Source organism: Nothoprocta perdicaria, unplaced genomic scaffold (assembly GCF_003342845.1).
Source record: "Nothoprocta perdicaria isolate Ctin4 unplaced genomic scaffold, notPer1 scaffold_13, whole genome shotgun sequence".
Lineage (NCBI taxonomy): Eukaryota > Metazoa > Chordata > Aves > Tinamiformes > Tinamidae > Nothoprocta > Nothoprocta perdicaria.
The window spans coordinates 3,578,866-3,605,416 of NW_020454427.1; the positions used below are offsets into that span (position 1 = coordinate 3,578,866).

The 26,551-nt window shown below is 39.0% G+C and overlaps 1 protein-coding gene across 1 annotated transcript in view; it reads right to left on the bottom strand.

Moving 5' to 3' along the window:
• Nucleotides 1-26,551, bottom strand: part of LOC112942550 (rho GTPase-activating protein 7-like) — a 57,892-nt gene that overhangs the window by 14,550 nt on the left and 16,791 nt on the right. The gene's annotated exons all lie outside the window — the stretch shown is intronic.

A 26,551-nucleotide genomic window follows, 5' to 3' on the forward strand; every position in this document is an offset into this window, starting at 1 on the left:
AATCATTATAACAGTGATGGTTATTTATAACATGAACATCCAAGAACAAGTCCTACCTCTGGACCTTGACTGGGGCCATGAATATCTCATAATTTAGAACCATGTTCAGAAAGTGGAAGAGTCCAGGTGAAAACCTATTTGCTGATGCACATCCCTGCTTCCCAAAACTCCAGGACTCACTGCTTTGCCTCTCAGCTTTGCCTGCCATTCTGCTGTAGGACTGCTGCTTTGGCATATATATATATATATATATATATATGTGCCACCTAGAACTTACACATCTATTATTGAAGACTGATCCTTAGTCAGTAAGTGCACTTGGTCTTGCCTCCAACAATGATGAAGTGTGTCTTTTCACTATAACTTTAAAGGACCGTGTAGACTACTCCTTTCTTTTTTGCAAAGATATGTCTTAAGAAGATAGCTGGCAAGCCGACCTCTTGCTATGTGCAATATAATGTTTCAGTACCAAGAAGAATTCTGATTTTCCCTACTATCTGGTAAATGCACTACTAAACTTTACAATAGTCAATGATTTTTAATATATTTCAGCTATTCTATTAACAGTCCAGTATTTAAACATTTCTGTGTTAGTATGATCAAAATTATATTATTCAATAAATTCTCTATTTTGTTTACAACACCTCTCTAAATTTAATTAAAAAAATGCCTATCTCAATCACGATCTAATTAGGTTGTAGCCTTGTGGTCACTTTAGTTTGTCCAAAATTCATGGTGTTACCAAGGGTCCCTGGAAAAGGGGAGTGCTGAGCAGGATGTTGCCCAGTCTGGTTCACTTTGCAGATCTGCTAGTGGCAGTGATGGCCTACGCTTACACCTCATGTTGTTGTAAAGTGACCATATAGCTCTAACCTTATTGCTACAGACTAGGTCATGTTGATTTTACAGATGTAGGGTTTGAGGGCTTCTGATTTTTTTTTTTTTTTCCTTCAGGACATCACTATAAAGAAGTTATGGGACTCTGAACCTTTGTAATTTAGATGGTGAGAGTCTGAAAGAGCAAAAAAGAGCAGTTAACAGCCATGCCTTGCCCCTCAATTCAAATACAACTTTGATTCTGCCAGTGTACGCAGCTGATGAAATGCCAGAGATGTTATTTTAATGTTACAGATTTGTAGGATAACCTGATAGCATGAGAAAATCCATTGCTAGTGTCTTATATTCAGTGAAAGGAGTTTAAGTGCCTTGTTTTCCTGGAAGAGAGCTCATTCTTTCCCATGTGAAAATTGGATTGACCCAGTGACAATTACTTTCTTATTAAATTACTTCCGCACAGTAAGATTTGAACTAAGGGTAGCTTTGTGCTACAAAGCACTGCACATTTTTATTTATAAGAACTATTACTGGTGACTGAGGAGGTGATGGTAAAAATCCTGATCTTGAATAAAGATAAGATTTGCATCTGTGAATAGGACAGAGCCAAAATTAGAGTTCAGGTTTGGGTTAAGATCTGACACCCTTGCATTTTCAGAACTTGTCTCAACAACACTGTTTCAACTCAATAAAGTGTTACTAAAGGTAAATCAGGTGCTCATATCAGACTTTTAGCTTAACTATATGGAAACCTAGTCCTATGTAAATCAAGCCCCTGCCAACTGGGGTTGTCATGTGGATAAATGCAGGCTGTTGATTAAGAGAACTACTACTCTGTCATTACTCCTCAGCTACGTGAAGATTGATTCTAGAAAACTCCAAAAGTCTTTTTAGATTGTGCTATCCCTTTCACTCTGAGTTCTTAGAAAATAATCATAAATGGCAATCATTGGATCTGAGAAATTACAGAATCAAAAGAACTTGGAACTTCCTCTCTATCTATATCATTCCATATGTGTACTCACCATATTTTACAACTAACTAATCCCTCCATTAAATAGACAAGATGCTGCAGTCATGTCAGCTTTTCTGAAACTCTACTGCTATCAAGAGATTCCTTCTGCAGTGCTGATAATGTCCTAATCTGGGTAAAAACCACCAAGGAAACTTTGTTTTACCTCAGACACCATAGACAACATATGACATCGTTGCCTAAAATTCATCAAAGCTCAGTGTCTAATAATGGATATTAAGTGGTTGACTGGAATTTTGTAAAAGTCTGTGGTTCGGACCAGCTTTTCTTTATAATATATTCAGCTATTTCATGTATGCCTTTGAAATCTGTTTATGTGCACTGGGTTCTTCGAGCTCATGAGCACTAGTTAGGGGGATTGATCTGTGCACAGTGCTGGGCATTCAAGGCTTGCTCAGAGACACATCCCGGCCTCTGCGCTGCCCTTTAGAAAGGACTGACCGTTGACATCAAAGGACACGGCCGCATGTCACACAGCTGAGAGAGAAAGTTACTCTGAAAGCAGCATTCTTTTGCAAATTTTTGAGCCCTGTATTTATCCTCCAGAAAATTTGTTTCTTCTTTTTCCCTCTGGAATTTAAGTTAGGTTGGAGGAAAGGGACATGACAAGAGAAAGCAAGAAGAGAAAAGAAGTGACTGCATGGAGGAAAGGGAGGAGAGTCTGCAGGTGATGCAAAACTGAACCGGCTGCCCAGGGAGGTTGTGGAGTCTCCTTCTCTGGAGATCTTCCAAACCTGCCTGGATGATGCACTGTGCCCCGTGCTCTGGGTGTCCCTGCTGGAGCAGGGGGTTGGACTAGACGATCTCTAGAGGTCCCTTCCAACCTTAACCATTCTGGGATCCTGTGAGGTGGGGAGAAAATCAGTACACTCATGGGCAGCTCCAAAGCACTCCACAAAGATACTGCTGTATCATTTTCTTTCACATAATTTCATAATTCACACAGGATTGGTACTGCATGACCTACAACACTTCCTTCATCAGCAAAGCAAAAATAATTTTCTCCTGAACAGTGCACACAGGTATTAGATGGAAAAACAGGTTTAGATTTCATTCCCTCCCATTGCTTATTTATCTCCTTATCTGTCTTCTTTCACAATMAGACACATAAGCAACAAGCTGCTCAAAAAATAAGTCTTACTATACAATTTGAAAACACTTAGTATAGGTAAAGCAAGGTGAGGACAGGATATTAAAGAAAACAAAGAGAACTCATTTCAAACATGAATGTGGCCCATTACTGCATAAGTACCCTACCTGAATTTACAGCACGTGTATCGGAACCAAACACAGGCTGTAGATACACTGCAAATTACAGCAGCAGGAAGATTGAGATGTGAGCGGTGTCAGCGCTCAGATGGTATCAGCCCCATGACCCATGTGAGCTGCTCGTCTCTGCTTCTGGCCACCGACCACTGCCTTGTAAACACCACCACAGTGAGGCAGAAAATACAGACAAATGTATATAGACATATATAGATACAAACTCTCATGTTAGTTCTGTGGGTGTCTCTACTGAGTGGGAGGCTGGAGTTCTAGAGTTATCTCAAAGAGCGGATGGCAGAGATAAAGACAAACATGAAGTCAGGGTTAACTCGGATTCTGTTCCTGGTGTTCAGCAGAATTATTTGGCTGAACAAAATTTCAGTCTTGCAAAACATTTTGCAAATATTTTTAATGATTTAATCAAATGTTTTTAATTCCTATCATTTTTTTTCCACCTAAACCTACTTGCGCGAAGTCCAGTTTTCAATAGTTGAAGAATTCCAGTAATTATGGCTGGAACTATTGCAAAATCTCAATTGCTCTGCACAAAACTTTGAACATAAATGGAACATTTGGAAATACAGTAGATTTGTAGAAAAGTTTTATTTTAAAATGCTGTTCTTGAAAGATAATGTAAAAATAAACTCTGGGCAGTTATCAGCTGGAGTGAAGAAGGTGACAAAAACACAGAAGGAAAACTCATGATTATTATAAGCATGAAAAGAGAAAATTATGAAAGGAAAGAATACAAAATTCAAAGTTGCTCCAGCAAGAACAAAACAACACTATTGTCAGTCAGCACCTTGCTCCGATCTTGGCTTCTGGTGGATTTTAGCTGGACAAACAAGCAACTATAAACATTCAAGCAGGATGTTACTAACAATGACCAAGCTGCATTGTAAAAAAGCAGATGGAATAAAATTCACACATGCCAAGAAGGTAGGATGCAAGGGGCCTTGGAGAAAGAAGTCTTGAGAACAGGAAAAAGCAAAATGATTAAAAAAATCAGTGTTTGGGATCTTCTGCTATTTTTCAAAAGTAGCCTGAAATGTGATCTCTGTAGTGTAAAAATTTGATCACTGATATGTGAATATTTCAAGTATGAGCAGAAAATTGTGAGAAGTATTTTAAAGGTATTAAACATGACCATTTTAAGAGATTCTAAGAAGGCGCTTTATTTGGATATGTTGCAAGAACAATATATCCATCTGGATTTAATTGGATTTATTTGGGAAACTCAGCTTGATAGGATTGCTACTTATTAATGGCATGAAAGTCACATCAACAGTCCAGGCTCAAAAGAAATACAAAGAGCAAATTACAGACTATATTTGAGCCATTTCAGAAGTGCTAGCTTTCCTGCTGCTTAATTCATCATGCTTCAGGACACTGGAAAAAAATTAATCAATCTCTAATGTCTGTGAAACAGGCCTACCTGACAGACACCACTTGGTTAATTCTGCTGACCTTAGATCATTAATGGTCCCCCGTTCTCGCTGAAGGAATGGTCTGTGAATAATATAGTGGTGACAAAGCTTGAGGGTTAACAGGCAATGATCACATCATCATGGCGCTCTAAATATGATTCAAGCCTTGAACCCTCAAGTGAAATCCAGGACTGCATGCTCATTTTCAAGGAGATCACAAACATAAAGACTAAGAATGGCACAGGGCTCAGCTTGAAATGCTACAATTAGTTTCTCAAGAATAAATGTTTCTCTTGAAGTGCATCATTGTCACACCAAATTAGAGGACACGATTTTGAGGAGCACTGGAGGAAAATCTTTTTTCTGCCTCTTTTTTGAGTCTCTCTCCCTGAACCACAAGTACCTGCCTTTTCCACTGAATTATATGGTGCATTACTCTGTGTTATATCACTGAAAATATGGCTCAGAGCTTTGGGGGTTTATTAATGGTGAATTAAGAAATGGAAAGAATTGTGCATTAACGAACTGAAGGAACAAAATCATAGCTGTATTTCAAAACAAAAGCACAGATGTAAAGTTGAAATGAACAAGGACCATGTACGGATGAAGTGAGGGAACAGGAGAGCAGCTGAGAGGTTGTATCTGGCTTTATGTCTTAGATCAAAAAAAAAGAGCATATAGACATAAGGAGAAAAATAACAGGCACTGTCAAATTTCCAAAAACCTTAATAACCAAGTGGCATAAAACACCTGGTTGTAATCACAAAGCTACAGTAATGACAGGGAATAAAATCAAAGTCTCCCATGAGCCCTCTGTGGCTAGAGATTGAATGTTTGTGAAATAACCAGAAATTATTGTCTAAACTAGGTAAAGCTACCTTTTCAATCATGTCACCCTACTTTGAGATAGAACTGCTGTGAGGAAGGATCACAAAATGAAAATAGCCCAAACATCCTGAGATTTCCAGGTCAGAGAAAACAAGGGGTAACTCAGTCTCTGGATGATAGAAAGCACTTGAATTGCACTTAGGCGCTCCTCAGAGGCTAATTTATCAAGTTCTGCAACTAGGCTAGCATGTAATCCATGCTCAGGACCTTTTATCGGATGAAGATTTGCAGAAGAAGCTGGAAGAAGTATTTGGTTAATGCCTCCTGCTAATGAACAGTCTCTTCCTGTCCAACTGCATATTAAAGCCAGGATTTAAAAGCAAACCAAGGAGACGTTGTAAAGAAATGGTAATGAAATCTTAGGGGCAAACTAGAACACCACCACAAGTAAATCAGATTCAGAGCCGAAGGAGGTCTAGAGGTCACAGAATCACAGAATGCTCAAGGTTGGAAGGGACCTCTAGAGATCATCTAGTCCAACCTTCCTGCTCAAGCAGGGACACCTAGAGCATGCGGCACAGTGTGGCATCCAGGTAGGTTTTGAAGACCTCAAGGTCTTCAAAGACCTCAGGGTCTCAAGATTTTGAAGACCTCAGGGTCTCAAGATCCAAGGAGAGAGAAGTATTTGGGATGAACTGAGAGGAGCTGCCACTCTGTGAAGCCACTTGCAGCTACTGCAGGACTCTCACGGCCTGTGAGCAGCAACAACAGGCTCTGGCACTGCCCGCAACTGGGATGAGGGGAGTCTGCACAGATAGAGACCTGGGCCTAAGAGGCACGGGAGGAGAATTCCTGGCAAGATCAATCAGCAAGATGAACCTAATGAATTAGTCATACCTCTCATGTGTCCAAATGCTAGATGCAAGTGCTGAATTCCACCTCATCTGAGTAAAGACTGAGAGCAAAGTTACAGGAAGCAGCATGGCACTCAGCTCAGCGACCGAGATACTTKGTGAGGGAGTCATAGACTCCTGCGACATTATTTCATTTTCAAGTAATGCAAAAGATGCAATAGCCTAAATCTATAAAGGGATAGGACAGATACACTGGATATGCTAGAACTGAGATATAAACGTATTTTCTCCACTGCTCACRAACATCACAGGAAGTGCTCTGCAATGCCTTTGAAATGCAAATGTGAATAATCTAAGAATTCACAATATTATATTTCTGAATCAGCTAGTGAGTTTATGTTGTTTCATCATTCAGTGATGGAGCTAGAAATAAATCAGTGCATTTTTCAGTAAGTGAAAGCGATAGTGTAATTCTTGGATTTACCAAAAAAAGATTAAGTAATATGCCTCCTAGACCCTTAATTATTTAAGTCAAGAGTCTGACACCCTAGCTGACCTTATGAGATTAAAGGGCAAGAAAGAAATAAAGAATGATAGATTTTTTTCTGTAACTGTGCAGTTAGATTTCAACACCCAGCAACCAATCTAACATGATTTTACAAATCCTCCACTGTTAGGGCTGCAGTTTCAAGAGTTCAAGTTTTCACTTTAACAGAATAAAACAACTTGTTTGTCCTTTATTTGCAATTAATGCTACTGAGYATTAATTAAATCAAGGAGATTGATCTCCAAATACGATTGACTGAGTTAAATTCAGGCTGATGGAATCCAGCTGTCAACAAGCAGGAGGGCATCAGGGTGCTGTTCTGCACAGGTATGGACAGCACATATTTGTAGAAATGAAAAATAAAGGGAAAAATGGCAAGCTTCAGTGAGTGTTAGTATATTGGATAATCAATGAATAATAAGGAATTAGAAGCAAACTGTATGCTTCCCCATCTATGTTTTCTAATGTTGCTGATTGCTACTTTTTAAACAAGAATAATGCAAATATCACGCTGTTCAGAGCTTAGTTTGTTCCTGCAAGGAAAGCACACTTTCAACGTTAAATCTTTTAAGCAAAATTTTATGTTTATATTAATAAATTCAAAGCCCTGGCTACTCTTTTGCACTTATATTTGTATATCTGAAATATCTGATTTCTTTAGTTTTTCTCAGCCTCTTAAGAAGCACAAGCACATGCTCGACACATGAAGTTTTTCTTTAAAGCAAAATAAAATAAAGTTTGCACACTTTATTTGCTGGTCTGGTTCCACAGTTTCCAGCTGGGCAGGCTTCTTTTCCAGGTGACTCATTCCCCTTTGTGACTATGTATCCTATGGTATGTCAGCAAGAGGTGTCTGCTTACATATACAGAAAAGAAGTTTAATGACTCATGAAACCGGGATGCAGTAACAACAGCATGTCCTCAAGCGAAAGGTATAAACCTCCCCAGAACCGAGTGGAAATATTTGTTCTTAAAGTCTGTCTTAAATAGAAGTATCTATATTTTTAATCTTCTTCCCTCCTTCATAAGGTAAGGGTTTGCTGGCAAGCAAAATGGCACTCCTCAATTTAGACTTTCTTCTTTGCTTGTAAGGGTTAAAATCTGGCTGATTTTACTGTGATTCACACTTCAGGCTTGGGACACTTCAAAAGACTCCCAGTGCAGCACGAAGAGTGACTATTGGTAATGTAGTATTTCTTGAACACCTTTTTTTTTTTTTTCAACTTTATATCTATGTATGTATATTTATATACATATATACACACATACATATCCCTTCTTTCAAGGAAGAATATATACATATATACACACATACATATCCTTGCTCTCAGGCAAATACAGTTTAAGCACTATGAGCTGCTACCTGAAAAGTAATTGCACAATCAAGCATCTTATTTTACAGTTGCCAATCTTATTTTACAGTTGCAAATGCACATTGGCAAAAATTAGCACACTGAACAAAGTACATTGCAGCTTATATAATCTTTGGGAAAAGGATCTTTTTTTGAATGTATATTTGAAAGTCATTTAAGCAACGGGACAGTACTCCTATACCTCGCATTTCTRGGTTAGCCCATAAAATAAATGAAGAGCAACAATCTCTAGCTGGTGGGCAAATGTGATGAGGAAATAAATCAATGGATTTATTCTCAAATTAATCTTYACAGTCGTCTGTAAAAATAAGAGATCAGTTTCTGTATGATGAAGCAGCAACATTACTATGTCTTAAACCATTCCTTAAATGCCCTGTAAAAACCATACATACCCTTCACAAAGAATGAAATAACAAGATGATATATTGTAACGTTTTTTAAAATTTTTAAATGTAGGTTTTCCTAGTACTAAAGGAAATAAACACTGACACTATATCATGTGACAAAAGCCTAAAACATCTTTAAAGGTCGACATAGCTTTTCCATGAAATTTGTCTGCAGAGGAAAAACATTGCTTGAGGAGGGAGAATGAGGCTTTTGGAATAGCTAACTCCAGAGCAGCTGGCACAGATTAGCCTATGTCCTCATGCAATCAAAATGTGTCTATTAGAGGACTTGAGATAACTAGCTTGAGAGCATTTAAGTGTTCTCCAGTATTTTTTCAATTTAATCAAGCATTATCTCATGCAATATGACTGCATTATCCCAGTAGAATTTAAGAGTTGTCAGCCATGCACTATTGCGCATGTGTATGTGTCCTAATAGCCTGATTTTTCTGGCTGATTTGTGCCAGCTTTTACTGGCTGAACACAAGACACATCACGACAGAATCAGCTCGGGGCAACRTGGTACGAACAGCCCAGCTACTGCTTCATGAGGGAGGCCAAAAGCACGAGACCAGGGCCTCAGAAACACCGAGCAGGAGGATGCAGATACACATGTCTGGGGAAAGCACCTGACGCAGAGCGGAGCCAGTGCCAAGGCACCYTGCAGTGAATTTACAACCACCACCAGCTGGTGTCCGTGAGGGGGAAGAGCATTGGGAATCCTCGTTCCACAGTGCTCAGGCACATGATAGTGTYCTGAAGGACCAGCGATTCCTTCAGTCTTCAGGTTGAGGAGGGAAGCTTTGAAATTGCAAAGAATTTCGTAACATATTTAAATTTAATATTAAAATCACCATTACTGTTATCACACCTGGCTTTCTGAGTGTGGAAAAAAGATAAATGCATTCCAGAACTTCCAATAAAGCACTTAAAATCTATAGCTACCTTGCTGCTTGAGATCAATCTTGATCTACTCCCACATCAATGTAACAGCTGAACGTCACCATGCATGCTTTGCTAAGTCAGTGTGTTTTCTCAGCATGAGCAAAGTAACTTATGGCTTTTCTGCATTTAAAAAGCTTATTAGAAGGCCCACATAATGAGTGTAGGTGAAGTCTGAGGCCTGTTGAAACAATCCTGAGTTTGCTTCCAGCCGAATTAGGATTTCACTAAAACTGATGTGCATCCATTTGCACGCATATCATCCAGAAAAACCAGGCCAGGAGGGGGCTTTTTCATTCAGAGACTGTCTTTTTCTYTGCTCTGGGACTCAATAGTTTGCTTAAAAATAAATGGTACTGATTTGATTTGTGCTAGTTTTTTCTCTTGTTACAAATRTTTATGCTTGTGAACACAAATATCTATAAATATGCAATTAAGCTCAGTAATCACACTGATACTTATTCTCAAAAAAAGATGGTCTTTTATGTAATTCCTGAAGCAAGATGAACAGAGAAAGGAAAAGAACATTTTCTTATAGGGAAGACTAAYGGGATAGGGTCTTGGGGAAAGCATCATATAAGCCCCTCAAAATCTTGCTGGGAGGCCTGGGCGAGACAGAGAGTGCACACGGTCGAGCAGGAGACCCCCGGCCACATAAATGGAGGGGGACTGTGCAAACATCAAAATTCCAACTAAATCTACCTGAATTTATGGGTGCTAAAAAACGGGATACTTGCAATCACAGGGAATATAGGAAGGAAGGGGCAAGCAGGCGCAATGCTGCAACCCTGTTTTCAAAATACCCAAGAAAACCCCACTTTGGTAACTGTACGGCTCTGCTGCTGCAACATTTCAGAGCCTCTGCATCGTGAAAACATTCGACCTCACAATACACCGAGAAGGGAAAATCTTTTATCTCAGTTTTAAAGCTGTGAAATTGATAGGCAGCCTAAACATTTTCCCCAAGGTTAGAACACAACTAAGGAGCAGCGCTGGCCTCTGGGCTAAATTCCCCTCTGTTTTTAAGCCCTGTTTCTCTGATCCATCCCTGGAGTGGTAACATTTGGAAGTACATTTAACGGTCTGGTTAGTGGGTAATGGCTGCGTTTGCTATGACTATGTCTGTTGGGGGATGTTTCATCACCGGGTCTCATGTTTCAGGCTCAGTTCTGACACRGAAACTGGAAAAATGTAAATCGGAGGTTTCTTGATAGTTGTTGAATGCATGTACTGTCTTGCTACATTCAACAAGAGGATTTTTTAAAATTCTTCCCCCCTCCTCCCTTTATCTCCTGAGGATTTKCCAAAGCAGCTCTGTGTAACTTTATGTTTATCAGATTTTTTTTTTTTCGCCTTTTCCTCTTTGAGACAGGAAGCGGAGGKTTTTGACCTCCTCTGGATCTTTCCCAGCGTCAGGAGGTGGTCTGTTCAAAAAGATTCCACCACACTGATCTCTTCCTGATTTATCAGATAGCTAGGTCAATAAATAAGGTCTCTACTGTTTTTTTCCACAGCTGTAAAATAACCAATGGGCTCCTCTGAGAGCTAATTATCAAATCTTTGGAGTTTTTTCTTTCAAGGWGCAAGGATTATCTTTCCGGTTAGGAAATTCCACTGCAGTGTAATTTAGCAAAGACTGGCTAATTGCAGGAGCCCTGGCACATGCAAAGCAGTTTATTCGAGTGAAATGTTAATATTGCAAGCTGCTTCATCTCTATGATTTCTTCTCTGCTGTAGTATCACTATGCTTCATCACAGCCACTAAACCCTTTACCATTTTTGAAAAGGCTTCGGTGTAATTGTCATGTACAATGAAATCATCAGGTGACAARGAATAGGATTTCCTGTATTATTTGTATGGATTACAATTATTGTATGGAATAGATTATTCCCTGTATATCGCAATGGTGAAAATAGAGCAGCAAGCAACAGATAAATGGGCAATGTTCCAAATTATCCTTTCTCCATCCATATGCTCCTTGCCCAGACACCCAGCCCTTGCTATTGCTTCCTCCCCAGTGAAGGGGGCGGGCCACATCCTGTCCCATAGGGAGGCAGCTCGGGTGATGCGAGACACAGCTCAGTGGAAACATCTCCATCACTAGGTTGAAAGCATCATTTTTGAGTGGTGCTCTCCCCTCACGTGCAGTGGAACTGAGGCCACGTGGATGGCTCCATCAATTACCAGGAGAATTCACTTTGCATATCTGGCAAAGTGCTTTAATTGAAATACTCCCTAAAGTATATACACTTTTGGGATAAATATATATATATATATATATATTTATATCCTGATATATACACTTCCCTTATATCCTGATCTAAATGATCCACTCATATTCAATTCTAGAGTAAACCTCTAATTCAAAGATGTAATCTAAATTAACATTTATTAGCAGATTTCACACAGAGTTCAACGTTTTTAGCTACCAAATCTCACTGAATAGGCTTAAGCTTGTAAAAATTCCTAAAATACTTTTCTTATTTCTTTTAGAAGTTATATACTTACTATTTTCTACGTTCTAGTGAAAACAGGCCTAACCAAGTGCTCAGTGGGAAGCCTGCAAGGTCTACCTGCCAGATACAATGAAGTACTGGAGTTAGGAACCCCCAGGTCTTAACACCAGCTCTGCCTTTGAGTTAGAACAAATCAGATGATTTATCCATCTTGATTTATTCAAGCTTGCACTGATGTGGCCAGAAACTTTCTCCCCAATGTACTAAGTTCCAGTTATTCTCTTAGCAATGTTATGAAAAGGTTTGCTGGTGACATTGCGGTAAATATTAGTGCACACTGCTTATAACAAAAGGCTCCTCCAACGAACGCTTCTAGAAATCCTTTCGTTGCCTTTGAAAGCACAAGCGATACACAGATGGAGATCATTTCCACAGCAAGGCCTGGCCTAGAACAAATGACTGCTTATCTTATTTCCCTGTAGAGCACGTCAAGTGATATAATTACCAAGCAACTGTTCCACATGCTGCCAGAAGTGATCAAAACCACTGCCACAGCCCACATGTGCACACAACATGGGGGCCTTAGATAAAGGTAGAAGATTTTTTTGCTTTGGTCATGGTCGAGGAGACAAATCTCACTATTTGTCATGGCCTAATGGGAACCAGTAAGAAATGGAGTGACTTCCAGTGTCATGAAGCAGATGCTACAGATTCCTCCAGCCACGGAGCTTCCTTGCTCATTACTGGGTTAAGTCCCACTTCACATTTGCTCTGGTTGCTGGTAGGATGGCCTGAGTGTAAATCTCAATGGGTGTTAAGCGAAAGAAAGAACATCCAAATGAGATAATGGCCTAAATCCAAAGCACCTACTATAAACTATACCCACTGCTATGCAATTCCAGGCACAGCTGGCTGCTGAATTCATCACTGGTCTTGAAGATCCTAGGTAATACCATGGATAAGCAATTTTCAGCCCTCTTAGCACTTAGCAATTATTATTTCCACAGTTCCTCCTACCTTTGGTGAACAGGGTGTTCCAAGAGCACTAGTGAATACCTATTTCCAGTCTTCCTACACCCCTTCCTTTTTCAGATAAACTGAAAAAGATGACGCTGTCCTTACCAAAGGCTGCAGCAAACTATCCCGGTGGGGGGATAGTAAAGACTGTAGTGCAGGCCCTGTCATCAAGCACCTACACAACCACAAAAGACAACTGAACAGATGCCTGTCTCCTCCTTCACGGTGTATTCAGATTGTGTTTGATTGATTTGCTTGCATTGCATTCCCTGTCTAGATGACCTGGTGGGTACAAAAACTTTCCAAAAAATTGTTATGATGGAGCGAAACAAAAAAAAAACTGTTATTTGGACCAGCAAAAACTGTTATTTGGACTCTCAGAGCACTGGGGAGCATCCCCTGGGCAGCAGCAGGCACTTGGCAGAGTCGAGCCAGCAAATTGCCACAGCGCTCCTGGGAATTAGCGAGGGAACTGGAAGGCACAAGCATGGGGGCAAATACCTTTCGCAAGTCTTACCCTGGGTTGCATAAGTTTCACAGAGTGGGAATAAGAAGTGTAGTTGAAGAATCTCAAGAAGCTGTCAAGTTCAGGGATAAATTTTACCCTAGAGCCATAAACACATATTCTTCTACCAGGGAATATTTTCCAAATGTCCCGAAGTTGTAGTTTACTGGTCACTTTAAAAATCTGTTTTTGGAAGATTTGGTGGTAGTTAACTTTGCACGGTCCAAGCAGTTTCATGTCTTGTGGCTGCTTTGGTCAGGGATGCCGAAGTTGGACAGCCCTGCAACAGCACTACGCTGCGAGCGATGGGAGTGAGCACCAATGTCATCAGTGTGGGGAGCACAGCTTTCCTATCTCCTTCTTTCAATCCATATTTCTTGTGCTCTGAGGACAAAAATCTACCACCCTTCTGCATCACTTCTTTCTTCCTATAGCTGAAAAAAATGTCCTGGTTAATGATAATCCTAAAATACACTTTTTCTTTGTGCAGCATTACTGTACCATCTGTCAAAACAGCCAAGCAGCTGAAGGAAGATACCAGAAAGTACCGCCAAATGGGATCCAGTTTGCRTGCTTTGAAACAGCTCCACAAAGCCACTTCTCATGCTTTGTATGCCTTCAGTCAGCAAACTCGCATCAAAAGCATCTCTTGGCCCAAATGAAACCACTGCAGCATGCATGTACCTTACCCCACTGACACAAACCTAACTGCAAACAACAGGGAAAACCTTTTGCTTCTTTGGGAACTGAAACTCAAACGTAAAAATGTTGGTTGTTGAGTAACACACATAATTGCAAACTGAGAATACAAATTCTGATTTCCTCCTTTTGGGACTGTATACAATTTAGCAGCAACAGGAAATAATACAGGGTGGTTTACAGTTCACACATGTCTATTTTCACAATCCTCTAAGGAGTTTTCCCAAGTGCAACATAGTTTGCAGTCGTATGGGTCAGAGAAAAGTCTGAAAGCAGGCAGAATTAAGTTTAAAATACAGATCAAAAATAGTGGATTAAAGGGTTTAGTAATAATTCTAGTTAAAGCAGTCACATCTCATARGATTTTACTGCTTCAAAGACTCAGAATTATGACAGAAACAGCCTATGTGAAGGGCTGGTATAAAATAAGTGCCTTCAGCCAAACATAATGAACACTGAAACAGGTAAAAATAGACAGGTAAGAACTAAAAATAAGAATGGCTTTTAGTTTATTATTTATTGGCTTATTCTTTTAGTAATTAAGGAAATTTAAGGAAATTCAAGGCAGATTTCAAACAGSAAGCTTGTGATGCCTGCCTTTTGTACCACACTTGATACATGCGTATCAATTGGATGGATGGGCTCAAAAGCCACTCGAACCTCAAAGAATCAGTTACCTTTAGATGTAGCATTTTTTTTCCTTTTACCTCCTTTTTTCCCCCTTCAATAGCTACAGACCGTGAAAGCAAGGAAATGGATTTGTGTTTAAAGAAAAACCAATTCATTTCTCCAGTAACTGCTTTAGAACCAGTAGCTATTAGAAGTAATGTCACAATAATTAAAAYGAGCCTTAGTTTCCATGTGACGGATCCCTGAGCTCCTCCCTCCCCAAGGGACCGGCTTTAGCAACAGGAAGGTGACGCCAGCGCGGGTCACGACCAGAGCTTCAGCGTTTGACAGCTGGGCTCCAATGGAGCTACCCCTCTTTGGAGGACACAAAAATTTCTGAAGTATTTAAAACAATGCACTTATAAAGCAGAGGCTAGTGGAAAGCATAGGGATGGAAAGACTGTTGCTATTTCAGTTGTGTATCTGGTAAGATGGAAAATTTTTCAAGTCTACACAGATGGTAAATAAATTTCTGCTACATGAGGCAGTTCCTGGAATAAAGAAATTTTCTCAAATAACAACTGCCAATTTTTTTTTTTTTTTTCCAGCAAGTCTTATTTTTAACTTTCCCAGGGACTTGTTGAGAGAACTGGAGAAGTGTCCTTTCACCTTCCAAATCCTGGTCTTACTCCAAAAATAGCCTCTAATGTCATTCTCAGCACAGATGAGTTTTCTTTACAGCTTAAAAGAAGTTTGCAAGCAAAGATCAAAGCCTCACAATTAGACTTCACCCACAGTAAACATTTTGTCTGAACATAGCGGTTAGAAAATAAAAAAGTTGTGTTTAAAGCCCAAAACAACCCTCGGTGACTAATGGGGCTGACATTTAGGCTGTTGTCGTTGTGCTCCGTGAGGCAACGCTGCTAACACCGAGAGCTCGTCCTCCACGAGCTGTTTGCTCAGATGGGAGGTTTTTTTCCAAGTATAAAGTTGGTCCCAGCGGACAGGGCTGGGAGAGGAAGTCCAGAGCGAAGGACCAAGTGGCAGCAGATCAGGGCTGTGGAACAGGCTAAATAGTCAGGTTTCTGGCCAATATAAATGGATCTGAGCAGAAATTCTGTACAATGGTACAAATGAGGGCTGGGTGAGGCAACCAGGAGCTAGAAGTATCACTAGAAATGTTGCTCCTGAGGGTGCTGGGGTAGCTCTGCCCTTCTTTCCTAAGTGGACAAGGAGTCACAGAAGCCACTTGGCTGTTTTTCCAGCTTTCTATTCCCCTCCTCCTCTACTCACATGGCTCTGCTTGGCTGCTGCTTTGAGCTTGGAGCCCAATCCTGTGAAGCTGTGATGCTTGCTAGGAGAAAAACAGACAGTATTCTTGTGCCACTGACAGCAATCTTTCCTCTACACAGGCCTGAGGAGAAGTAAACTCCAAAGAGCTAAAAATTTTAATCCTGCCACACTGAGTTTATATGAAATGGGGGAAGAGGGGGTCAGAACTTTGGAAAAGCTAAGCGTGAGGGTTCAGAGGGATTAGGGATCTTAATACGCTGTCTAGAAGAGTACTGATAAGACAACGARGAAATGCTTTTTGTCTCACTGAGAGCATGTATAACCTACAAAAAAAAGTAACTGGCAGCCTAATTGGAGGCTTCTAGAATTGCTCCCAAGAGAGCAGAATTCAGGAATGTATGAATTTCTTCTGATTCAAGTTGATTTCCCCATGGTCATAACTAGTCATAAACTTCAGTCTGMAAAAATGCATTTGATTGACTTAAAACGCGTGTTATGAAAGAACCTGTGGTTAGAATTACCACACATTTTTCTAAAAGCTTAATGCAATGTTCATGAAATGTGCTTAATGACAACGATACTACCCAAGCTGTATCCACAAGTATATCAAGGTCTATATGTATACCAATCAAGGTATAGAATGGAGGAAGTTGTCTCCAAATATTCTTTCATACTATAATGGACTAAGTGGTTGATGTCCTTTATATGAGGTGAAAAAGGAAGTAAACGGTCACTTTAAATGAAGTATCAGTTAATCTTCCCCAACTTATTTTTAAGTTTTCTCTTACCCACTTTACAGTTTCTGTCCTTTTTGCCCTATTTCTTCTCTTACCCTGCAACTACTCCTTTGCTATTTTACCTCTTATATAAGTGTAAAGCCTGAACACGATCCTGATCATGTCATATCACATATTATTACAATTAATTGGTGGAAAAAAAATTTGCAAAAATGTGAGTTTCCAGTGCAGGAATAAGTACTGCCGAACAGGTGAGGTGCGATGTACACATTCAGCAGCTAGAGTTATATCTGTGTCAGACTGGCATTTACCACAAAAAAAAAAAAAAAAAAAAAAAAGAGTACAGTTTTGGAAAACTTGAATGACAGTTGTAGGAAAGTAATTCCAAGCAGATTCCCAAATTTTTGCTTGTGGCCATGCTTTTTCATTTTAGTTTCAGATTTTAAAATATTTTGATTCTGAAATCATGCCACACTAGTCATGAGCTTTAGCACTGCTTAACATTTTCATCTTTCRTGCCTTCATGGAACAGCTACAAATCTTCTGTGCATGCAACCCATCTTTTCAGGATGATGATGTCACTAAAAAGATCAAAGCAAAAACAGTAGAACAGAATCACGTCCTTAAAAAACCTTTTGTGTGTGTGTGTGCATTTKTGTGTGTGTGKACACATTAGAAGATATACTCAATTATGCTTAAAGAAAACTACTGAAATGAGTATGGTATTCTTAACACACCTAGATTTTCTAAACCTTTGCTTAACTGATTTTCCATATGCAAAAAAAATCAGCAAGGAGGTTTCTTACAGGAAAGAATAAACAAGCTTCCATTTTACGTAAATATTTTACATACTGAACTTGCTATTCTAACTCYGCTGCAAGGTGAAGCTGCAAAAATAATGTGAAACTTAGGAAAGTTATTGCTGTAATAGGGCACAGTGTTAAGGGACACGCTCATGTTAAAGTGAGCCAATTCTTCATTAACAGATTCCGAGGAAGCCAAATTCCTTATATTCCATTGCTGGAAAAGCAGTAGATGTCACCTAGGACTGAGTTAGGAAGGACAGCAAGGATCTGGTTTACATTTGCCATACATAAACCCCATTGCGCATGCGTGCATGTATACACAGGCAAACCCAGAAGCCCAAAACAGCCACTTAGTTCTGGGAACTAAGAGGGGAAAACCATACATCTAAATTGGAATTCCTAACCATTTTAGGCCATATCCTCGGGAGCTTGCACTCATTTTTGGCAGCAGCAATTGCATTGTTTCCCTCTTTAGGGCGCTATTCGATAGGCACGGAGCCCCTCGCAAAGCTCCATAAAACATAAAAAAAAATCCTCTGTGGAAAGCAGTCCACCTGGCAGAACCAGGGCTCTTTGCTGGTTTGTCCATCGCTGGCACATGGGAACGCACGGGCCACGTCTGCGGCTGAGGGTCCATCCAGGCTGCAGCTCCAGAGGCTCCCCAGCATAGCCAGGAACCAGGGGTACTCTAATACTGGCCTCCCACGTTACCTTTTAGTCACTTATTTCAAGAAAAGTAATGTTAAGTTTTCGTCCTGTCAATTACCCCACACCTGGCCCAGCCCAAATTGCTGAGTATTGGATGCATGAAGCTAAAACTCCCTGCAGTGGCTCCTGGAAATGCCTCACACCCCTTTGGGGAAGCAATCGTGCACAACCACGAACCATGTGCACATGCAAATACTTTCATGACCATTTTAGGTAGCTGAAATCCAGCTCGTGCAGAGCTTGATGCGCGACAGCCTCTTGGTTTGCAGTCTAGACAACGCTGGCAGCCTCTAAAATTTATTGCTGAGCACTGTCACAAAAATGTGTCAAAGTAAAATTTGCATAAAGGTTACACTGTAATGGCCTGGCAATCATCCCATCCTGTTCTGGGTTTGTTTTAAATATTTTTCAGATTGTTTGAAATACATCAGACTTCAGTCCAAACACAAAGGAAGTCTGTGGGAAAGCATTCTTTAGCTTCCAGATAGATGGAGATAATATTTACTGTACTTTATTTATTTATTTTTTTGGTGCACAGCAAGAAAAACTTACGGACATCTAATTACATTAATAGAAGTGCTTTATGGCCACCACTTTCTACTGATTACCACAGAACAGGGCTAAAAATAGWCTAAAAACCTTAAATCTGACTATGTTAATCAATTCAGACTATTTGTTACATCTTCATTATCAGAAATACTTAGGCAAATTTAGGCAGTAAGATTTCAATGGAGAAAAGAGAAGCAGAAGGTTATGATTACCAACACCAAATAAAGGTTTCCGTTTATTTTTAAAGAAATCATACTCTGCATTTTGCCTTACTTGCAGTCCCTGCCAGATTCCTCCTGATGCCTTGAAAATTATGACCATTTAATAATAATGTGCAAATGCAGCAAATTCCTTGTGGTGAAGCAACTGTGGATCTCAGTAATAGTTGTGCACTGAACAAATACTACAGACTTCAGCTCCAAGACATGTGGATATCAACTAGCCCTTCTGAAAGCTGCTGTGACTTAGGGTCCCTCATCAATTTTTGGTAATGTTAATGTTAACATGAGTGTGGGCCAAGGCAAAACAGATCCATGTGCCTTCCTAAGACCTAAGAAAACTGAGTATGTCATGAAAAACATAAACAGAACAGAGCAGAACAAAAGCAAATCCACATTCTATACGAGAGAAAATGAGGTCTCTCCTTAAAATCAAATGCGCACATTGCAAACATCTGCATTTACCACCATCGTGCACAAAATTAAGAAAAATACATAGCCTAGATAACCAGATGCAAATAGTCCCCTCAGAGCATGAAAAGTGCCATGCTGGCATAGGAACGGGACCCAATTGTACAGGAAATAATAGTTAAATAACAATTGTATTTTGAAGTATTTCTTTTTTAGCTATTCTGCAAGAGGTGTTTCTATAGTTATATAGAAACATATAGTTATTTAGAAACATACCTATTTAATAATATGTAACTCCAGAGAGTTTCTGCAGTCTCTGGAGTTATATATTACTAAAACATCCAAGTTCAGCATGGCCACTGAACAGAGCCTAAGGACACAGCAGTCACACTTGGCATCAGTTGCTTTTGTAAGGTCAAGATTTCCACAGCAAACCTCTGTCTCCTATGACCCTCCAAACAGTATTCACTGCTCTCCATATTTTCAGAACTTCTAGTAGCTGCTCTAATCCGAGAYTGAGGTAGAGCATTTCCTGCCTGTTGGATTGCTCCCAGAGAATATTTGAGAGAAGTTTCTATTTTTTTTTAACTAATTCTTGATACAGAAAAATAAACTGAGAGAACTCAGAAAATAAACTGTACACATACTTCACAAAAATTACCCAATTTAAGATAATTGACTCTGAAAATACTTTTTCAGCCATAAGCTTCCTCTATCTGATGTACATTTGCAGACTGACTCTCAGGAAAACCCAAATACAATTCCCTGTGGCCAAATCAGGATATAGTAAAATTCATGTTTCCATTTTAAATCGAATTCCTACACATTCCAGTTATTTCTATGCATATTTTCATCTTCTGATAGAGGGTGAAGAAATAAGTGAAATTATTTTTTTCCTAGGCTGCTCTGAGTTATTGTTACAAGTGCAACACTTAGAAGTACTTAAAAGAATCACTAACAAGCCCCCATCTGCAATTACTACTTATATAGCAATGGTTTTGACTGGAGCCCAACTGAACCAACTTCTATGCAAAAATGCACTCTAAGAATCTTACAAGCTAAACAGAAAAATGATATAAGCAGCATTAAATTATCCCCATTCCCTAAARAAAGAAAGGAGGAAAAAGGAGATTAAGCCATCCAAAAGGAATGCTTGGGACAAGTCTGGAAACTGAATCTCTGGTATTTTTGCTGCAATAAAATAAGAAATAGATCTATTTCATTGCATCTAAACCTAAAAAGTTAGATGCTATTGCTCACAACAGGTTCACCCTGCTGTTCAAGTTGAGAGCTAACACTGACAGTGAGCACTCAATCAAAAAGGACCACGTGGTGTGAAAAGCTGGCAGTTTGTACGAAACCATGAATGTGAAACTGTTAATATGAAAACCATTTCAGCAAAATAGGTAGCTCTTGTCTATTGATTCAGAGATTTTTGTTTGTTTGTTTGTTTGTTTGGTGATGCATTCCTACTACTTTGCAGCTATGAGAGCTGAGGCAAAGAAGAAGCTCCCGAGGTTTCCTGGGGAGATATTATACAGGATGATCCTGGCAGAAGCTCCTGGAAGACCCCATCTTCCTCACACGTCCTCAAAAGCTGAGTTTTAGCCCTGCCAAGTAGCTTCAGGGAGAGGCAGCCYGCACTCTCCTGGGCGAGCATACTGCTCAGGTAGCAAATATGGATGGAAGCACCCAAACCCACTGTGCTATTTTTTTTTCTGACTTTTATTTGTAGAATTGATGGAATAATGAAACAATCTTTAYTGCAAAAGTACAGAAAAAGCTGAAATGCCACTTTCAAAATTCACAACTTTAGTGAAGAGGCACCACTGTGAAGAACTCAGACATCCCAAGTAACTTCCTACCTGTCCGTCCATTTTTCATTTAGTGCCATCCTTCTGATAATCTCTCTTTTTTTTTTTTTTAAACTAATTTTCATCTCATTGACATGAACTACTGCTTTTATGTTGGCATTAGCTTAAGCATCATTTCCAAAGCACGCAACATTCAATCTAGAAATCTGGATTAAAATAGTAACACTAATCTCATAAAAAAGAGCAATGAGCAATTCATACAGTGGCACATGTTTGCTAACCTCATTCCTTTAGCAGTGCTGCATAGCCAAAATATTTTAATGAAAGTGAAATCCAAATTCAGATGACCAGTGAAGAGAAACTGAGAGAATTTCACTAAATACACCCAAATTAGCTGGAAGTGAAGATGGAGAGCAAATCTGTTCCTAAAGTATTTTTCCAGGCTATATCTTTTTCTGGAAGCGAGTACAGCTACCATAACAAACACTTCAAATCGCCAGACACAATGCATCAATTATATTTCCTGATACCAATGATTTTATCAACCTGTTTCCTTGCACTGTTCAGCAATTTTGCCCGTACTTTATCCCCTCTGAATCTTACAAAGATCATTAATACAATTGATTAATTATCTCTGTAGTAAACCAGAAGCTTCAAATTAGAAGAGAACCCCCAGAGTTTCAGAATTCAAGCTTAATTTAGATAAACAACCAAAAGTTCAAAAGCTGATCCAAAGTTTATCTGAACTACTTTGAACTTGATTTAGAAGTCCAAGAGTGCTTATTTTTGGAGGATTTACTTCAAAGCTCTTGGTATGGAAATGTCCAGAAATACTGCGACAATAGCCCTTCTCTGCTAACGGGGCAGCTCTACAATGTAGTTCTTACAGAGGTTTATGAAAATAACCTTAAGTACTGCAAAGAAACTTCCATTTGGGAAGCCACAGGGCTGCTTTCRGAGCAGCATATTTATGTTTTCATATTTCATCACTATCTTGAATATAAAATATAGTTGGTTGGAAAGTATTAAATTATTGCAATGAAAGACAGATTTTGAGAAAAGCGTGTTCAACTGCATGTATGGAGGCATGCAAAAGTACACTTTACCCAGGCTGAGAAAGCAGCTGAACGTGCAACTGGTAGTTCTGACATGCAAATGTTCATTGCATGTGTGCGTTCAATTCTCTTTAACATTTAGGTATAAATTACATTTTATCACAGCTGCCCTAACACATGTGTGGAGTATTTTATTCATTTATTCTGTCTTAAATCAGAAAATACTTCTTATATGTTTGTGCATTTTTAAGAAGAGATCTCTGTCTTTTCCCAGATTATTTTTTTTCTGTTTTCTAGCACTACTCTGCTAAGCTGGTTTCTGACTAATATTATTGACCATTTCCTAACAATAAGCCTGYTAATTACGATTCTACGTTTTCGTATGCAGAAAACTCAAAACCGTTTCCTCCTTTCCTTAACTGTAGCGATATTGGAGTATCCTACCCCATCAATTATGCACAAATTTATTTACTGTTATATATAAGATTCCTTTTTTTCATTTTTATAGTCTTAAGTTAGTTCACATATTATTAAAAACAGGAAATGATAAGAAAGAATGATAAAAATGAAATGATACAGAAGAAAGAAACAAACACATAAGAGCCTTCTAGGTGTTGTGTCCCCCTTTGTATGGGACAATTGCTATGTTAAAAATGCAAGATCTTGGGGAGAGAACAATGAAATATAGGAACCAAATCACAATTTCGGTTGAAAGAAGAATTTATCGTATCAACATTTCATTTTTGTTTCAAATTCCATCTTTCATCTGTTTTCACTCAAACTATTCAGAGCCCAACTTCACCAGGATAGTTTTCGGCACCTTTACCGATTCAACAAATAAACGAGCTCTTAGCCACCCTTTAAAAATAATTCAGACTATTAATATGAATACCTGATATATTCCCAGTATCTAGGTTGTCCAGCTTGTTGATCTAGAATCCCTGTGAATCTAATGCCTAAWTTATCTGTGTCTTTATATGCGTTGGGGGGAAACGACTGCAGGAGGCCCATCTCTGTGTGGATGAGACTCTTTCAACCCATGGACAACTGGAACATCCCTGCGAATGTAAGGGAGTCTGACAAAGACTGGAATTTTCTTTCTACATGTAGAATTTTTGCTTAAATTGTTAAATTTAATAGTTATTTAAATTTAATCTACTTGGGCAAAAATGCCTTGCACATTAACTACCCTACTTATTTCTTTGGATAAATAGCCCTTYGTAAGTGTAGTTATTTCATTTTTATAAACCATTCTCTCTTTACATAGTTACCCAAAACACGTTTTGCAGATTTTGTCTGCTTACAAATCTATTCAAATCAATCACAGAAGACAGATTTTCGTATCGGTACTGCATTCGTAGATTCCTAACACAACAATGAATTTTCATTATAAAACTAAATCATTCTCTACACCTACAAATCTCCTCAGTATCTTACAAGCCCAACTGAATCTCTGTTTGATTGTAAATATGCATTGCAGAGTTTAGTCTACAGGTAACGGGCACAAAAGAACACATCTATTTTACTGGCTTCCTGAGCAAGGAAATACCAGATGCAAGCAACAAATCTAGCAAAAACTGAGGAAAACAACTAGAACTAGAAGCAGAACTGGGCCCAGACTGAGATCTGAGGTGCTTTTTAAGGGGCATCAGCAAAATGTTACCAGGTCTTTTATGGTGTGATGGTCATTGTTCTCTGTTTTCTAATTTGCACATAACAATTAAATATTCTCATTTTGCTGGTATACCCTTTGTAATGAATGATTGATGCTACTCTTGTTTGATACCATGTTCTCTAAAATCTCCACTGCTTTATATATACACACACACACATATATATATATTTGCATAAACAGAAGTCTATTAGTTCTTCTGGGATCCCCTGAGTTAAAGGTATTAGACTTACTCATTACTTCCAAAGATTATTCCAAGTTCTAGAAAATCAGAATGCGTAATTATTAAATGAAGTCATTGTTTTAAAATTTATTTGACCCAGGAAAGCATTCATGAGGGACTAAGTTGTCTAACCACACCTAAGTATTCATTGATGGCTATTCTGTGCCATCAATGACCACCAGTTTTATTCTGTGGATAAATCGATTTTCAATCAACAGAAAAACACAGGAAAGGTTGGTYATTGGCAGATCTTTCATTTTGACCAACATCATTAACTCATCATAATTAAGTTCAGGCACTTCCTGCTTCTAACCTGCAGAAGCCCTTCTGAGAGAACAAGAAAAGAAGGTATCAGCCATTTGAACCCTGCTGGATGAGCGAGCCAAGAAGTCTCTAATGGCTGAATCTGTTTTCTAAAAGCATCTCCAGTGTCAGTACATTCATCACAAATAAAGCAGTTTAGGGCAATGGAGCTGGTGTTGGTCAAAGATGCTAAACTTAAAGCCTGTAAACTCCCAAACCTTTATTTGTTAGCAGACCAAGCACAGCAGATCCCTGCTATCTCACCTCAGCTAAAGGTTGAAGGGGGCAGTTGTGAAGATAAGTGGGGAGGTCACGCACTGTTGCCACAATTAAAACTAGTTTAGAAAATGTTAATGAGAAACAGGTTTTCCAAAATATTTAGTATCAGCAGGAGCAGAATCATGTTTAATCCAAGTGGTTTAGTTGTCACAGAAGTACCCGGAACCCGAGCACCTTCTATGATGCCACTACTGTGCCACTTCAAGCTTTGGGTACATCTATACCTTGAGCAATCCATCCATGCTAGTTTGAGTATTCTGACCTTTCTGAGCATTGTTTTTTATGTGAAACTATAATAGATTCTGAGCATTAATCAGACAGTGGTGTGTTTTAGACCATAACTGCGCTCTTTGAACTGCTGACCTTGAGAGAAAAGGTTTTATATGCCATTCCCAATCCCTTAAGTCTTCCTGTCACTGAAAAGCAAATACTTGACTTTTATGGATGGATTCAGTTTCAAGACTGTTGTTTTTCTGATGTTTTGTTAAAGTTACAAAAGTGGCTTTCAGGGAAAGTTTATAAACACATGCACATTTTTCATTACAGATTATTACCAATAGAGACAGACTTTTGTAAAATAGCATATAATTAGATATAAGTGATAAAAATCTTGCAAACAGGAACATTGTTTGGGGAAACGTAGGGAAAAATAACATGAAGGGCAACAACAGACCCTATCTTTTCCCTTTAGCCAAACACTATACAGTGCTGGCAAAGCTCTTCGACCCAAGTGTGACCAACCGTAAGCTCTACAGACTCCTTCCTCCCTTTATAGCACACACACAATATTTGCAAATAACAGAAAAAAGTTTTATCTGTATTTTTCATAGAAAGAAGTTTTACCTATATTTTCAGATAATTATGGTAGGACTCAAAGTACAATAAAATACACCTTGGTAATCATGCCAACTGTACACATCAGTATTAGCAACCATGCTAAGTAAACTAAGAAAACTAAATACTGAAAGTATAGCCACAAAGAATATGGTTATGATAGTCAATTAGTTCTGGAAAATGACTAGTTCTTCTTTGAAAAAGGACTTAAAATCTTAAATTCTTATCTACAGATGCATAACCTTAGCATTTCCTGAAAAGTTACTGCTAGTCAAGAAGCCATTCCAGTTTCTTGCTTCAACTCAGTGATACCTCCAGTGGGATCAGCCTAACAGTTACCACTGTGACTCTAATCCTATGAACTCTGGAAGGAAGAAGAGCTTCCAGAGTCTCTAGAGCTTTCTGCAGAAGTTATACCTAACTTTCAACCATATCAAGATGTACCTGGGTATTGATACTACCAAATGGTTTACTCAAGGTGCCAGCAACTGAGGATATGGTGCTGGTATTCAGTGCTTTGGACTTTTGAGCTCGTGCTTTAAAGCCTGTGATTTAGCGAAGCAACCACTGAGGCACTACAGCTGATGAAAAACAAAACAAAACAAAACAAAAAAACATGATTAACAGAGACCAGATTTATAAGAAACAGACAAAAGAGGAAGGTGGATGATGTCAAAYGAAAAAAAGGAGCAGAGAAGAGGCAACAATTAGAAACTGGATATTAGAATGAACAAGCAGTGCAGCTGGGAAAGCCTGACTTGGAGATGRATCTTGTCATCCCTCAGTCAGCAAATTCCTCCTGTGAAAGCCAAAGGGCCTTTTGTTGCTGCAGGATCTACCCATTAAAGCTTGGAATGATTTGCTTCCTTACT